This window comes from Nycticebus coucang, chromosome X (genome assembly GCF_027406575.1).
Source record: "Nycticebus coucang isolate mNycCou1 chromosome X, mNycCou1.pri, whole genome shotgun sequence".
Lineage (NCBI taxonomy): Eukaryota > Metazoa > Chordata > Mammalia > Primates > Lorisidae > Nycticebus > Nycticebus coucang.
This window is the reverse complement of record NC_069804.1, coordinates 97,077,208-97,091,578: the sequence shown is the minus strand read 5'-3', so window position 1 is coordinate 97,091,578 and position 14,371 is coordinate 97,077,208. Positions and strand designations below refer to the sequence as shown.

The window sequence follows — 14,371 nt, the reverse complement described above, 5'->3', positions numbered from 1 at the left end:
TATCTCAAAGTAGTTTTGATTTGCATTTCTCTGATGATTAAAGATGATGAGCATTTTCTCATATGTCTGAAGGCCGTGCACCTGTCTTCTTCAGAGAAGTTTCTCTTCAAGTCCCTTGCCCAGCCTGTGATGGGATCCCTTGTTCTTTTCTTGCTAATGCGTTTGAGTTCTCTGTGGATTCTGGTTATTAAACCTTTGTCGGAGACATAACCTGCAAATATCTATTCCCATTCTGAGGGCTGTTTGCTTGCTTTACTTACACTGTTCTTGGCTGTACAGAATATTTTTAGTTTGATCAAGTCCCAATAGTGGATTTTTGAAGCAGCTTCAATTTCCTGGGGGGTCCTTCTCATAAAATACTCGACCAACCCAATTTCTTCAAGGGTTTTCCCTGCACTCTCTTCTAGTATTTTTATAGTTTCATGTCTTAGGTTTAAATCTTTAATCCAGTGAGAGTCTATCTTGGTTAGTGGTGAGAGGCGTGGGTCCAGTTTCAGTCTTCTACATGTTGACAACCAGTTCACTCAGCACCATTTGTTAAATAGGGAATCTTTTCCCCATTCAATGTTTTTAATTGGCTTGTCAAAGATTAAATAACGGTAAGTAGCCGGATTCATCTCTTGGTTCTCTATTCTGTTCCAGACATCTACTTCTCTGTTTTTGTGCCAGTACCATGCTGTTTTGATCACTATCGATTTGTAGTATAGTCTGAGGTCTGCTAGCGTGATTCCTCCTGCTTTGTTTTTATTTTTGAGTAATGTCTTGGCTAGAAGAGTTTTTTCTGATTCCATATTAAACGAAGTATTGTTTTTTCAAGATCATTAAAGTATGACAATGGAGCTTTAATGGGGATTGTGTTGAAATTATGTATTGCTTTCGGTAGTATGGACATTTTAATAATGTTGATTCTTCCCAACCATGAGCATGGTATATTTTTCCATTTGTTAACATTCTCAGCGATCTCTTTCCTTAGAGTTTCATAGTTCTCTTTATATAGATCTTTAACGTCCTTTGTTAGATAAACTCCCTAGTATTTCATAATCTTTGGCACTACTGTGAATGGGATAGAGTCCTTAATTGTTTTTTCAACTTGACTGTTGTTGGTATATATAAAGGATACCGATTTATGAATGCTGATTTTGTAACCTGAGACATTGCTATATTCCTTGATCACTTCTAAGAGTTTTGTAGTAGAGTCCCTAGTGTTTTCCAGATATACAATCATATCATCTGCGAAGAGAGAAAGTTTGATCTCTTCTGACCCTATGTGGATACCCTTGATCGCCTTTTCTTCCCTAATTGCGTTGGCTAAATCTTCCATTACAATGTTAAAAAGCAATGGAGACAATGGGCAGCCTTGTCTGGTTCCCGGTCTGAGTGGAAATGATTACAATTTAATTCCATTCAATATGATATTGGCTGTGGGTTTGCTGTAGATTGCCTCTATCAGTTTAAGAAATGTCCCCTCTATACCAATTTTCTTAAGTGTTCTGATCATGAAGGGATGCTGTGTGTTATGAAAAGCTTTTTCTACATCGATTGAGATAATCATGTGGTCTTTGTTTTTTAATTTGTTTATGTGCTAAATTACATTTCTAGATTTACATATATTGAACCAGCCTTGAGACCCTGGGATAAAACAGACTTGGTCATGATGTATGATTTGTTTGATATGTTGCTGGATCCTGTTTGTTAGGATCTTGTTGAATATTTTTGCATCTATATTCATTAGTTTTATTGGTCTGTAATTTTCTTTTCTTGTTGGGTCTTTTCCTGGTTTGGGGATGAGTGTGATGTTTGGTTCATAGAACGTGTCAGGTAGTCTTCCTTCTTTTTCTACCTTTTGGAACAGGTTGAGTAATATAGGTACTAATTCCTCTTTAAAGGTTTGGTAGAATTCTGATGTAAAACCATCTGGTTCCGGGCTTTTCTATTTGGGGAGATTGTGTATGGTTGATGTTATTTCCGAACTTGATATAGGCCTGTTGAACATTTCCACTTGATTTTGGTTAAGTCTTGGAAGGTGACGTGCTTCCAAGTAACGGTCAATTTCCTTCAGATTTTCATATTTCTGAGAGTAAAGTTTCTTGTAATATTCATTAAAGATTTTTTGGATTTCTGAGGATTCCATTGTTATTTCATCTTTGTTATTTCTGATTGATTAGATTAGAGATTTTACTCTATTTTTACTGATGAGGTTGGACAATGGTTTATCTATTTTATTGACCTTATCAAAAAACCAGCTTTTTGATTTATTGATCTGTTGTATTATTCTTTTGTTTTCAAATTCATTTAGTTCTGCTCTGATTTCGGTTATTTCTTGCCTTCTACTGGATTTGGGTTTGGAGTGTTCTTCCACTTCCAGTCTCTTGAGATGTCCCATAAAGTTGCTTACTTCGTCTCTTTCCGTTCTCCTGAGGAAGGCTTGCAGTGCTATAAATTTCCCTCTTAGAACTGCCTTTGCAGTGTCCCCGAGGTTCTGATAGTTCGTGTTTTCATTGTCGTTTTGTTCCAACAATCTGGCAATTTCCTTCTTTATCTCATCTCTGACCCAGCTATCATTCAGCATAAGGTTATTCAACTTCCATGTTTTTGTATGAGTAGGCAGATTCCTGTTGTTACTCAGCTCAAGTTTTATTCAATGATGGTCCGAGAAGATGCATGGAATTATTTCTATTCCTTTAAATTTACTGAGGTTAGACTTGTGACCTAAGATGTGATCGATTTTGGAGTAAGTTCCCTGGGCTGATGAGAAGTATGTGTATTCAGTTTTGTTGGGATGAAATGTTCTGTAGATGTCTGCTAAATCTAAATGCTGGATGGTTAGATTTAAATCTAGAATTTCTTTACTCAGCTTTTTGTTGGAAGATCAATCCATCACTGCCAAAGGGGTGTTAAAATCTCCGACTATTATGGAGTTGGAGGAAATCAAGTTGCTCATGTCTGTTAGAGTTTCTCTTATGAATTGAGGTGCATTCTGTTTGGGTGCATAGATATTAATAATTGAAATCTCATCATATTGAGTCTTACCCTTAACAAATATGAAGTGACAATTTTTGTCCTTCCTTACTTTTGTTGGTTTAAAGCCTATTGTATCCGCAAATAAAATTGCAACACCTGCTTTTTTCTGGTTACCATTTGCCTGAAATATGGATGATCATCCTTTCACCCTAAGTCTGTATTTGTCTTTAAGTTAAGATGTGACTCTTGTATACAACAAATATCTGGTCTGAGTTTTTGTATCCAGTCAGCTAACCTATTTCTCTTTAGAGGGCAGTTTAAGCCATTCACATTAATGGAGAGTATTGATAATTTTGGTGAAATTTGGGGTATTGAGTTTTTCGAAAGTCCAGTGGGCATTTTTAATCCTTTTGCCATTGTGGAAGCTAGAGTTTGATGAGAAGTTTCCGAGTGAGTTTTCTTTTCTAGTAGAGGATTGGGTTGGTTATTATGGAGGATAGGTCTCAGAATATCCTGAACAGCTGGTTTGATTATGGCAAATTTCTTTAGAATATGAATGTCATTAAATATTTAATTTCTCCATCATCAGTGAAACTCAGTTTAGCTGGGTACAAGATCGGGGTTGAAAGGGATTTTGCTTAAGGAGATTAAACATTGATGACCACCCTCTTCTGGCTTGAAAAGTTTCAGCAGAGAGATCTACAGTCATTCTAACGTTCTTTCCTTTGAAAGTATTAGTTTTTGTTCGCTTGGCCGCTTTGAGAATTTTCTCTTTCATATTAACTTTAGTGAAGTTAATTATGATATGCCTGGGGGATGTCTTATTGGGGTTGGGTCGTGCTGGGTTTCTGAAGCTATCTGCTATCTGATTTCTGGTTCTCTAGGCATGTCTGGAAAATTCTCTTTCATAATTTCCTGCAGAAGGGCCTTTGCGCCCAGTGAGGCCACTTCATCTGTTTCAGGAATTCCTATGAGTCAGATATTTGCCTTCTTCGAGTTATCTCAGAGCTCTCTGAGAGAATGATCCATTTTTGCTCTCTATTTCTCTTCTTCTTTGAGAGTTTGGGAGCGTTCAAAGGCTTTATCATCAATGTTGGAGATCCTTTCTTCTACTTAGTCCATTCTGTTGCTAAGGGATTCTACTGTATTTTTCATATCTTTGAGGGCTGCAAATTCTTGGTTCAGTGTATCTAGGTCTTTGGTGGTTTTGTCTTGAAATTTGTGAAATTCTTAAGAGAGCTTTTGAATTTCTCCATGAATTCCTAGTTCCATTTTGTTAATCTTGTTTGCCATCCAAATTCTGAATTCAATTTCTGACATCTCAGTCAGTTGTTTGTGAATGAGATCTTCAATTACATCTGCCGTACCTTTCCTTGGGGGGTTGATCTATTCTGGTTATTCATGTTACCTGAGTTTTTCTGCTGATTCCACCCCATGATTGTTTTACTCCCTTTGATATCTCCCCTGTTGTTTTGTTGAGGACTCGTACAGTGCTGTGGCCTGAGACACTGGGGCCCTGTTTGGTGTACAGGGGCTAAGTGGTTCTGTCCTGTCTTGTTTTCAGCTGGTTTCTATTTTACCCTAGTGAAACAGTTACTCTGGGTTGAAGTCTCAGCTGTGGAGAAATACCAGCAATTAAGTCACCCCACCCACCACAGGCAACGAATGGAAAAGGGAAATCAAACTTTCCTACAACCACACACACAGGGCACCACCTGGATAGTCCCTAGGTGAGTGGCTCAGTTCAAAAGGTCCAAATCAATTGTCTCATTCAGCAGCTGTCTCGGCTGGGAGAGTTCAAGAGGTCCCTAGGAACTGGATCAAAGGGGTCTGGTGGCTGCTCTAATATGGATTACTCCAGTGCTGCATGGAGTCAGGAAGAGCCACCCAGTAAATACATCAGTCTGGGAAGATTGATGCCTCCTTCCCCACCTTGCAGCTCTGTCACGCCCAGTCACTGCTAGCCCCACAGGTCTGTGACCCAGTCAGTTGTCTGCAGTAAGCAGATACTCCAGGGGTTTGTACCTGCCTAAGTCACAGGGTAGTCTCTGTCTGCTCGTCTAGGCCGCTACTCTGTCTTTATCCAGCAGGGGGTGGTGTGGCCTGTCAACCTCAGGCACTTTGTGGAGGCTGGAGGTGTTCACTCAGTTCCAGCCCCACCCTTAGTTTATGTTACTGGGTGAATTGAACAACCCTGTGGGAGTTTTTTTCTGACCCTGCTAGATTACTCTGCAGAGGAGAGGCTGATATGAGTTCCCAGAACCTGTGCCTCAGGCCCTGTCTTTACTCCTGCCGGTTTGTATTGGCAGCACGATCAGTTGTCGGCTGTAGCCTCTTGGCCTCCTTTGTCTATAGGCTGGTGATCCCCTGAGGGCCAGGTGCGTCTTAGGCTTAGTAAAGTGGTCCTCTGGATCAGCCCCACTTTGGGAGTTTCCCGGATCTGCGGGTGAGTTTTCTAGTCCCCGTGTTTCACCCAGGTCAGTGCCGCCTCAGGCAAACCCTTTACTCACGGGGCCCGTGCTTCAGTCCCAGGCCTGTTCCATGGTGGTTGCCATCTGAGAAGATGCTTGGCCTCATCAGGTTGCCCAGGAAGACAAGAGGAGAGGCTATGGAATATCTGGGGGTGAGTCTTGTTATTGCTGAAGATGGCTGTTGCTCTGTACCTCTGGGCACCACCACTCCAGTGTAATTCTCTCTTAGCCGACTGTCATCTTCTCGCTCCTTTGCTACAGAGTCAGCACTGGACAGCTGCAGTCCATGTCTTGTCTACACCTCTCGAGAGTTCACCCAAGAATCTGGACTCCTGTGGGGGCAGGTCTCCAAATCATGGAGTGAGAGTGGAGGGATTGCTGGGAGCTCAGAAAACATACCATGCTCATGGCTGGGAAGAATCAACATTGTTAAAATGTTCATACTACCCAAAGTGATATTCAATTTTAATGTAATCCCCATTAAAATTCCACTGTCATACTTCAAAGATCTTAAAAAAAAATAATACTTCATTTTAGATGGAATCAGAAGATACCTCAAATATCCAAGACATTACTCAGAAATAAAAGCAAAGCAGGAGGAATCACGCTACCAGACCTCAGACTATACTATAAATCGATCAATAGTGATCAAAAAAGCATGGTACTGGTACAAAAACAGAGAAGTAGATGTCTGGAACAGAATAGAGAACCAAGAGATGAATCCAGCTACTTACTGTTATTTGATCTGTGAGGAGCCAATTAAAAACATTCAGTGGGGAAAAGATTCCCTATTTAACAAATGGTGCTGGGTGAACTGGCTGGCAACCTGTAGAAGACTGAAACTGAACCCACACCTTTCAACATTTCCTAAGATAGACTCTCACTGGATTAAAGATTTGAACTTGGGTGACGCCTGTGGCTCAAGGAGTAGGGCGCGGTCCCATATGCCAGAAGTGGAGGGTTCAAACCCAGCCCTGTTCAAAACACACACACACACACAGAAAAAAAAAAGATTTGAACTTAAGACACGAAACTATAAAAAATAATAGAAAATTGTGTGGAGAAAACCCTTGAAGAAATCGGTCTGGGTGAGTATCTTATGAAGAGGACCACCCCGGGCAATTGAAGCATCTTCAAAAATACACTACTGGGACATGATCAAACTAAAAAGCTTCAGAATAGCCAAGGACACAGTAAGTAAAGCAAGCAAATAGCCCTCAGAATGGGAGAAGATATTTACAGATTATGTCTCTGACAAAGGTTTAATAACCATAATCCACAGGGACCTCAAATGTATAAGCAAGAAAAGAACAAGTGATCCCATCGCAGGCTGGCAAGGGACTTGAAGAGAAACTTCTCTGAAGAATACAAGTGCACAGCCTTCAGACATATGAAAAAATGCTCATCATCTTTAATCATCAGAGAAATGCAAATCAAAACTACTTTGAGATATCATCTAATTCCAGTAAGATTAGCCCCTATCACAAAACCCCAACACCAGAGATGTTGGCGTGGATGTGGAGAAAAGGGAAGACTTCTACACTGCTGGTAGGAATGCAAATTAATACATTCCTTTTGAAAAGGTGTTTGGAGAACACTTAGAGATCTAAAAATAGATCTGCCATTCAATCCTATAATTACTCTAGTGGGTATATACCCAGAAGACCAAAAATGACATCATAACTAAGATGTTTGTACTAGAATGTTTATTGCAGCCCAATTCATAATTGCTAAGTCATGGAAAAAGCTCAAGTGCCCATCGATCCATGAATGGATTAATAAATTGTGGTATATGTACACCATGGAATATTATGCAGCCTTAAAGAAAGATGAAGACTTTGCCTCTTTCATGTTTACATGGATGGAGCTGGAACATATTCTTCTTAGTAAAGTAGCTAAAGAATGGAAGACAAAGTATCCAATGTATTCAGCCCTACTATGAAACTAATTTATGGCTTTCCCATGAAAGCTATAACCAAGTTATAACCTAAGAATAGGGGGAAGGAGAAGATCAAGGTGGGGAAGGGGTGAGGATGGGCAGAGGGAGTGCGATTTGTGGGACTACAACGGCTGTGCATCTTACAAGGGTATATGTGAAACTTAGTAATTGTAGAATATAAATGTCTTAACCCAACAAGTAAGAAAATTCCAGGAAGACTATGTTAACTAGTGTGATGAAAATGTGTCAAACAGTCTATAAAACTAGTGTATTGTGCCCCATGATCTCATTAATGTACACAGGTATGATTTTATAATAATAAAACAAAAATGGTAGACCAATTTCTCTAATGAATAGTGATGCAAAAATATTCAATAAAATCCTAGCAAACAGAATCGAGCAATGCATCAAACAAATTAGACACCACAACCAAGTGGGTTTTATCCCAGATTCTCAAGGCTGGTTCAATATACATAAATCTATAAATATATCACATAAACAAAATAAAAAACCAAGACCGTATTATTCTCTCAATTGATGCAGAAAAAGATTTTGATAATATCCAGCATTTTTTAATGATCAGAACACTTAACAAAATAGGTACAGAAGGGACATTTCTTAAACAGATAGAGGCCATCTATAGCAAACCTCCAGCAAAATTATATTGAAATGGAGTTAAATTAAATTCATTTCCACTCATATTAGGAACCAGGCAAGGTTGCCCACTATCTCAACTGCTTTTTAACATTGAAACAGAAGTGTTAGCCATTGGAATTAGGAAGGGGAAGGCAATCAAGCGTATCCATATAGGGTCAGAGGAGATCAAACTTTCATTTTCACAAATGTTATGATTGTATACTTGGAAAACCCCAGGGACTCAACCACAAAACTCTTAGAAGTGATCAGGGAATACAGCATCTCAGGCTACAAAATCAATACTCACAAATCAGTAGCTTTCATATATACTAACAATAGTCAAGCTGAAAAAAACAGTCATGGACTCTATTCCCTTTACAGTAGTGCCAAAAAAATTAAATATCTGGGAATGTACCCAAACAAGGATGTGAAAGATCTCTATAAAGAGAACTATGAAAGTCTGAGAAAAGAAATGGTGGTGTATCTACACCATGGAAGATGCTACCTCAGTGCTCGATACAGATCTATTCAAAATTTCTCATTCATTCTGGTTAAGTTTAGGAAGGTGGCATACTTCCATGTATTCATACATTTCCTCCATATTTTCATATTTCTGAGAATACAGTTTTTTTATTGATCATTGAGGATTTTTTGTATTTCTGTGGTATCTGTTGTTATTTCCCCTTTATAATTTCTAACTGAAGTTATTAGACATCTTACTTTTCTGTTTCTGGTTTAGCCAAAAGTTTACCAATTTTATTAATATTTTTTTTCTTCTTGCTTTTATTTAACTCAAAATAACTAATAACATAAAAACATTTAAAAAATATCTCCAATGCTTGACTAGTCAGTTAATTTTGTTTGATAACACTTGATTATTTAGTCCTTGCTTGTTTCCAACATGTAATAACAGAATCTATCATAAAACATATCTTTAACAGTTTACAGTAGGGCTTAAACCTGTATATTTAGATCCAAATAAAAAAACATGATGTAGTTATTAGTTTCGATTTTAAATATTTTTTTTCCAGCACAGGAACTTATTAAAACTATTAACCATAAATAGGCTAGTTATTAATTGGTTTTTGATGAAATGCCCACATACAGCACATACAGTAGTATGTATGTGTGTACTCTTCCTTATTCAGATTATGAATGTCTCTATTCTGTACAGTGGAGTTATTTCATAAACATTTATGTACAGTAATTATATCCATAAGGTCAGTAAAAAGGAACTGATAAGGAAAATAACACACAATCCTGTGGCAATACTACCCACCTGATGAGTGCAGCCCCTCAAGGAAACCCAGGCAGGTGTCGCCCCACTGCTGGCCCTTCACTCCCCAGACTGGTGTCGCCCAGCTGCTGGCCCCTCACTCATTATCTTTTCACATCTTCCTCTCCCAGGGCAAACATCTTGCCAGGCTGACTATAATTCTAGTGTTCAAAGGTATGTGCTTTTAATACAAAATGGCCCCTAAACAAACACTAACAACTTCATCTGATCTTCAAATGAACAAAACATTCTTTTCATCCAATACTGGAGTGAAAACCGGCTGCAGTCATGGTACAGAATCCTGACGTGGTGCCTTTCTGGAGGGCTTTCCAGGGTCATCCTAACAGTCCATTCTACCTTGTGTGCTGACATCAGAAATTAATCTCCCTGGATATGATGCAAAACTCCACTGTAATGTAAACCACAGTGCTACAATGTTATCATTATAAGTTAATTTCCAGTTTAATTCCTTCCTCACATTCAGCATATTATGTTTCTGTAATGCTGTCCTGGTTCCGGTAGTTCAGAATGCTGCTATCACCTGCTGAGAAAACCTTACGGTGAAAAGATTAGTATGTCATTAAGATCTGAATGAAAAAGCTATCAAAGGTGATCAGTCTCAGTAGGATTCAGGATATGATTTTCAAGTAGCAAATAGTGCAAATGGAGTGGAGGGTGACTTTGTTTCATGACACCCAGTCCTCCCAGGTATCTACCGGGGCTTCCTTTTCGTGGGTTTCCAAATTGGCAGCTACATTCTACTTCTTAAACACTTGGCCTTCAACTGACCACCGCCCTGGTTCATTTTATGTTTTTAAAAGCACCATTCTAATGAAAAGTTCCCTGCACTGAATTAAGCTGGGACTGTGAATTTTACCACTATAGCTAGAGCTGTTATGTCATAGTTTAGGTTAATTTGGTAGGTATTGATTTCCTCAGCTGTGTCTTCGAAACTTGCCTCAGCTTCTTTTAGCCATGTAGGATTTCTACCTGGGCTGCAGATGTGGGTAAAATATCCCATGGGAGCACTCCCTTAATAACCTCATTTGGAAAATCGCTGGCTGCAGGCAAGACGTATGGATCCCTGAGGAACAGCAGCACGGGCTGGTGGGACAGTTTGCTTGTCTCCAGATTCTGTCTCATCAAAAGATCCACAACTTTCTGCCTTTGGTAGAGAGGGCGAGTGTCGCACGTTTAGAAAATCAAGAAACAGTTTGGGAAGTTCTTCATTTTCCAAAATGACAGCCTGTAAATATGTTTCCAAACCTTGTTGTTGCTGTTCCAACACTTTTGGAATCCAGCTCCTAACATGTTTTGAAGGAATTTCTGGAGTTCTTATACATTTCTTATGTTTTTTGTGCAAAGCATGAAATTCGCTGTACCTTTTTTTCAACAAAATGTTTTCTTCCATTCATTAGCACTTCTGTTTTAAACACCGTGTATCCCCGTTCCAGGTCACTCTCCTCATAGCGAAAGGATGGCATGTATACCTCCATGGCCGCTACGACCTGCCAGTGGAGGGCCAGCGCAGGGTGGTCTCTTGGCCATGGCTGCTGTTCCACCCCCCAATTTTATTAATCTTTTTTTAAAAAGAACAACTTTTTCTTTTTTTGATCTTCTGAATGATTCTTCTGCTTTCAGTTTTATTTAATTCTGTTCTTATTTTGGTTCTTTCTTCTTTGATCAACTTTTTATATTTGTTTATTTTTATTTGTTCATTGGTTCAGGTTCATTGAGCATTTAGATGACCTATTAGGTAGCTGACATGCTCTCTTTCTGCTTTCTTGATGAAGGCTTCTAATGCTATAAATTTCCCTCTTAGAACCACTTTTTCAATATCTCACATGTTTTGATTGCTTGTGTCTTCATTATTATTTTGTTCCAAAAATATGATGATTTACATTTTAATCTCATTTTTAACCCATCTATCATTCAGGCTAAGGTTATTATTTTCTATGACATTATTTGAGCTTAAAGATCTCTGTTGATGTTGAGTTCATCTTTTATTCCATGATGGTCCAAGAAGATACAAGGAATATTTTCTATTCTTTTTTTTTATTGTTGGGGATTCATTGAGGGAATATTTTCTATTCTTTAAAATTTGTTAAGGTTAGATTTGTGTCCTAAAATATGATCAGTTTTGGAGGATGATCCATGGGCTGATGAGAAGAATGTGTATTCAGTGTTTTTATTTATTTTTTATTTTTTTAAAACTGAGTTTCACTTTGTTGTCCTGGGTAGAGTGCCATGGCATGATAGCTGATAGAAACCTCAAACTTAAACACTTGTGTTCAAGCCATCCTTTTGCCTTAGCCTCCTGAGTAGCTGGGACTATAGACACCCACCACAACACTCAGCTATTTTTAAGATATGAGCTTTTGCTCTTGCTTAGGCTGGTCTCAATCTCCTGAGCTCAGGCAATCCATCCACCTCAACCTCCCAGAATGCTAGGATTAAAAGCATGAGGCACTCTGCACCCAGCCTGAGAATGTGTATTCAGTTTTATTAGGTTGAAATGATCTGCACATGTCTTTTAAGTCCATTTGTTCTAAAGTCAAATTTTAGTCCATTATTTATTTGTGTAGTTTTCTCTTGGAGAATCTATCGAGAACTTGCAAAGGGATGTTAAAATCTCTGCCTATTGCAATGCAAGAAGGTATCGTATAGTTTGATCCAGTAAGGTTTGTTTTATAAATCAAGGAGCATTCAGGTAGGGTACATAAATGTTAATTGTTGAAATCTCTTCATGTGAGTTTCCCTTGACAAATATGTTTTTCATTATTTTTATTGGTTTAAATCCAATTGTATTGAAATAAGATCATAACCCCTGCTTTTTTTTTTTCTGATTTCCATTTCAAGCCCTTTAGCTTGAGTCTTGTTTTATTTTTTGAGGTAAGTTGTGTTTTGGTGGCATTAGATACCTGACTTGACTTTTTGTATCTAGTCAGCCAGCTTGTGCCTCTTTAGAGGAAAAATTATGCCATTCACATTAATTGAGAGAATTTTTAGGTATGGTAGTCTTTAAACCCACTAAAATTTCCAAGGATATGAGAAAAGATATAGCATTGCTTAAGGAATTAAAAAAAAACTTTTGAGGAACTTTGAAATATAGTAGAGACTTTCTGTAATAGAGTTGAGCATTCAGAAGTAAGGATCTCAGAAATTAAAGACAAGTCTTTTGAACAACCTTATGCATTCAAAGAGGCTGAAAAAAAGGAGAAAAGAGAATAGTCCCTGAGGGAGTTATGAGATTATTCCAAAGGATCAAACATCCAAAATATAGGGATTTCAGAATAATTAGATGATCCTAAAGGCACAGATGCTCAACTCTAAGACATTATGGTGGAAAATTTCCTAGTCATTGCCATAGATACAGAAATTCAGATTGTATATAGTTTTAGAACCCCAGTACAACTCAATCCAAATAAACCATCTTCTAGACACATTGTAATTAACTTTATCAAAGTCAATATGAAGGTGAAAGTTCTGAAAGCAGGCACGTGAAGAAAAATATTACCTACAAAGGGAATAATATCAGGATAACCACAGAGCTTTCAGCTGAAACTTCTCAAGCCGGAAAAGGATGGTTATAGAACATCAACCTTCTAAAGCAAAACAACTTTCAATCCTGGATCCTGTATTTTGCTAAATGTAATTTCATATATGATAGATAAATTAAATACTTTACTGACATCTATATGTTAAAGAAATTTGCCATAACTAGACCATCTCTCCAGGAAATACTCAGACCCGTTTCTCATAACGATCAGCATGATGGTCTACCCCCATAGTAAACTTACCTAGAATTTAAAGATCAAAACCTAACTTCCACAATGGTAAAAGGGTTAAAAATATGCCCTGGACTGTTCATAAACAAGATAGCTAAAATTTCCATTTTCTTTTATTTATTTATTTATTTATTTATTTATTTTTATTAAATTATAGCTGTGTACATCAATATGATCATGGGCCACCATAAACTTGTTTCATAGAATATTTGACACATTTTCATCTCATTAGTTGACATAGCCCTCCTGGCATTTTCTTAGTTACTTTGCCAAGACATTTACATTCCACACTTGCCAAGGCTCACATGTACCCTTGTAAGATGCACCACTGGTGTGATCCTTTCAATCCCCCTACCTCTACCCACCTCCCCCCTCCCTCCCCACGCTTTCCCCCTTCCCCCTGTTCTTAGGTTGTAACTTGTCTCAAGAATGGAAGAAAAAATATCCAATGTATTCACCCCTACTATGAAACTAACTTAGGACCTTCACATGAAAATTTCCATTTCTAATTGGTAACTTTCAATGTATGGAAATGCAATTTACTATGGTTGTTGAGTTTGTGTTCTGCAACTTCGCTGAATTCATTTATTAGTTCCAACAGTTTTTGTGGAATCTTTAGGATTTCTACACAAACATCATTTGATATAACTTCATTCCTTCCTTCCAATTTGGAATCATTTTATTCTTTTACTTGACTAATTATTCAGGCTGGAATTATCAATGCTATTTTGAATAAAAATGGTGAAAGAAAGCATCCCTGTCTTGTTCCTGATCTTAGTATAAAAGCTTTCACTCTTTCACCATTGAATATAATATTAAATATGGGTTTTTTATTGATGGCCTTTACTATGTTGAAGTAGTTTCCTACTCTTCCCAGTTTGTTTTGTGTTCCTTATGAAAGGTCTTGAATTTGGCTAGATACTTTACTAAATCAATGAAGATGATATTTCACCTCCTTTGTTAGATATATTCCCAAGCATTTCATGTTCTTTGAAGGTACTTTGAAATATATTGTATCTTTGATTTGATTCTCAACTTGGCTGTTATTGGCATATACAAAGGCTATTGATGTGTAGACATTGATTTTATACCCTGAGGTATTACTGTATTTTTTGATCATTTCCATGAGTCTTATAGTGGATTCTCTGGCATTCTCTAAGTATAAGATTACAATCATCTGTGAAAAGCCAGAGTTTGACCTCCTCTGCTTCCAAATGGAAGTACTTTATATACTTCTCTGACCTGATTGCATTGGATACAACTTCCAGACTATGTTTAATAGTAGTGGTGATAGTGACCT

The 14,371-nt window shown here is 37.8% G+C and overlaps 1 protein-coding gene and 1 pseudogene across 2 annotated transcripts in view; both read right to left on the bottom strand.

Moving 5' to 3' along the window:
* APOOL (apolipoprotein O like) overlaps nt 1-14,371 on the bottom strand; it is a 294,516-nt gene that overhangs the window by 153,290 nt on the left and 126,855 nt on the right. The window lies entirely within an intron of this gene.
* Nucleotides 10,270-10,779, bottom strand: LOC128577905 (sorting nexin-24-like; annotated as a pseudogene).